This window comes from Aegilops tauschii, chromosome 3, assembly GCF_002575655.3.
Source record: "Aegilops tauschii subsp. strangulata cultivar AL8/78 chromosome 3, Aet v6.0, whole genome shotgun sequence".
Lineage (NCBI taxonomy): Eukaryota > Viridiplantae > Streptophyta > Magnoliopsida > Poales > Poaceae > Aegilops > Aegilops tauschii.
The window spans coordinates 399,991,366-399,995,000 of NC_053037.3; positions in this window are offsets into that span (position 1 = coordinate 399,991,366).

Consider the following 3,635-nt stretch of genomic DNA (forward strand, 5'->3'; position numbering starts at 1 on the left):
TTTGTGTTGGTTGAATAGATGAATCTGAGATTGTGTGATGCATATCGTATAATCATACCCACGGATACTTGAGGTGACATTGGAGTATCTAGGTGACATTAGGGTTTTGGTTGATTTGTGTCTTAAGGAGTTATTCTAGTATGAACTCTATGATAGATCGAACGGAAAGAATAGCTTCGTGTTATTTTACTACGGACTCTTGAATAGATCGATCAGAAAGGATAACTTTGAGGTGGTTTCGTACCCTACAATAATCTCTTCGTTTGTTCTCCGCTATTAGTGACTTTGGAGTGACTCTTTGTTGCATGTTGTGGGATAGTTATATGATCCAATTATGTTATTATTGTTGAGAGATCTTGCACTAGTGAAAGTATGAACCCCAGGCCTTGTTTCAACGCATTGCAATACCGTTTGTGCTCACTTTTATCATTAGTTACCTTGCTGTTTTTATATTTTCAGATTACAAAAACCTATATCTACCATCCATATTTCACTTGTATCACCATCTCTTCGCCGAACTAGTGCACCTATACAATTTACAGTTGTATCGGGTGTGTTGGGGACACAAGAGAATATTTGTTATTTGGTTGCAGGGTTGCTTGAGAGAGACCATCTTCAACCTACGCCTCCCACGGATTGATAAACCTTAGGTCATCCACTTGAGGGAAATTTGCTACTGTCCTACAAACCTCCGCACTTGGAGGCCCAACAACGTCTACAAGAAGAAGGTTGCGTAGTAGACATCAAGCTCTTTTCTGGCGCCGTTGCTGGGGAGGTGAGTGCTTGAAGGTATATCTTTAGATCTTGAAATGAATCTTTTTGTTTCTTGTTTTATCACTAGTTTAGTCTATAAGAGAAAATTACAAAAGAATGGAATTGAGGGTGCCTCATATGCTTCATCTTTTTAATATCTTTCGTGAAAATGATGGGAAGGAAAATTATGCTCAAGTACTAGAAGAAGAATTACATAAAATGCTTGGCATAAAATATGTGAATGATGAGCATGATTGCAATGTTGTTAGTATGAATTCTTTGAATACCCATGATGCTAATGATATGCAAAGCCACAAGCTTGGGGATGCTATGTTTGATGAAGATGATATGTTTAGTCCCCCAAGTTTTGATGAGCAAATTTATTATGATGAAAGCATGCCTCCTATTTATGATGATTATTGTGATGACATGTATGCTATAAAGAATAATTATAACCATGAAACTTGTCATCATGATTTTAATTTTCAATTGGATTATGCCTCACATGATAGGTATTTTGTTGAGTTTGCTCCCACTACTATTGATGAGAATAGATTTGCTTATGTGGAGAGTAGTAAAATTTCTATGCATGTAGATCATGAAAAGAATGCTTTATGTGCTGGTTATATGGTTGAATTCATTCATTATGCTACTGAAAATTATTATGAGAGAGGATCATATGCTTCTACATATTGCAATAATATCATGTTTCCTCTCTATGTGTTGAAAATCTTGAAGCTATGCTTGGTTTTCCTTCCTATGCTAGATGATTCTTGCTCCAATAAGTTGTTTGCTCACAAAATCCCTATGTATAGGAAGTGGGTTAGACTTAAATGTGCTAGTCGTATTGTTCATGATGCTCTCTTTATGTTTCAATTCTTATCTTTTATGTGAGCATCATTGAAATCATAATGCCTAGCTAGGGGCGTTAAACGTTAGCGCTTGTTGGGAGGCAACCCAATTTTTATTTTTGTCCGTTCCTTTTTGCTCCTGTTTAGTAATAAATAAATCATCCAGCCTTCGGTTAGATGTGGTTTTGTGTTTTAATTAGTGTTTGTGCCAAGTAAGACCTATAGGATCTTCTTGGACGATAATTATTTGATCTTGCTGAAAAAGACAGAAACTTTCTATTCACGAAAACAATTGTTAAAAATCACCAGAAAGTGATAAAATACTGATTCCAATTTCAGTAGATCAATAGTGAAATTATCTAGGTCGTCCTATTTTGGTAGATTTTTCTGAGTTCCAGAAGTTTACGTTTGATACAGATTTCTACAGATTGTTCTGTTTTTGACAGATTCTGTTTTCTATGTGTTGTTTGCTTATTTTTGATGAATCTATGAGTAGTATCGGTGGTTATGAACCATAAAGAAGTTGGAATACAGTAGATATTACACCAATATGAATTTAGAATGAGTTCAGAACAATAACTAAGTGGTGATTTATTTTCTTATACTAACGGAGCTTACGAGTTTTCTGTTAAGTTTTGTGTTGTGAAGTTTTCCAGTTTTGGGTAAAGATTCGATGGACTATAGAATAAGGAGTGGCAAGAGCCTAAGCTTGGGGATGCCCAAGGCACCCCAAGGTAATATTCAAGGACAACCAAGAGCCTAAGCTTGGGGATGCCCCGGATGGCATCCCCTCTTTCGTCTTCGTTCATCGGTAACTTTACTTGGAGCTATATTTTTATTCACCACATGATATGTGTTTTGCTTGGAGCGTCATTTTATTTTGTTAGTATTTGCTTGCTGTTATTTAGAATAATGTTTTGCATCTCTATTTTCAATAAAAATGTCATGGATAGCCTTTACCATGCTTATTTTGCAAGTATACATGTTGCTGTTTCAAAACAGAAAGTTTACCGCTGTTGCAAAAATTCCCTAGAAAAGTCAGAATGTGATAAAATGTTGAAACTTTTTGCATAATAAGCTCCGATAAACTTTCTATAGTGTTGCAGAATTTCATAATGTTTGGAGTTAGGGAAGTATTGATACTCTTGCATTCTTTACAGACTCTACTGTTTTGGCAGATTGCTGTTATGTTTGCATTGTTTGCATATGTTTGCTTGTTTAATGATTCTATTTGAGGATAGGAGTATTAAATATGCAGAGACATTTAGTATGCAATGTTGAATAATAAATTTTGTGATTTTCTACAGTAGAGAATGATAAGGTTTTTTCATTGGTTTATACTAACTTAGCTCACGAGTTCTTGTTGAGTTTGGTGTGGATGAAGCTTTTGAGATTTAGGAAACCGTGATATGAGAGGAATTAAGGAGACACAAAAGCTCAAGCTTGGGGATGCCCAAGGCATCCCACGATAATATTTCAAGAAGTCTCAAGCATCTAAGCTTGGGGATGCCCCGGTAGGCATCCCACCTTTCTTCTTCAACAATTATCGGTTAGTATCGGTTGAGCCTAAGTTTTTGCTTCTTCACATGATGAGTGCTATCCTTGAAATGTCGTTTTATCTTGTTTTGCTTGTTCTTTGAATAATATCCCAAGATCTGAAATTCTTAAATGAGAGAGAGTCTTCACATAGCTACATAATTATTTAACTATTCATTGATCTTCACTTATATCTTTTTGGAGTAGTTTGTCATTTAATCGTGTGCTTCACTTATATCCTATGAGTAAATGGTTGAATGATTTGAATGTCATAAATCTGAAATTATATATGTTTCATGTGCTTATCCCATGGGGAGTAATGACTTCACATATAAGAAGTAGAGGTGGTAAATTTATTGAAGGTTAGCAAACATTGTATTGGTCACTTGAACAATTCATGAAAGAATATTGAAGGAAGAGAGATTTCACATATAAATATACTATCTTGGACATCTTCTATGATTGTGAGCCCCATTAATTATTTTCAAACCTGAG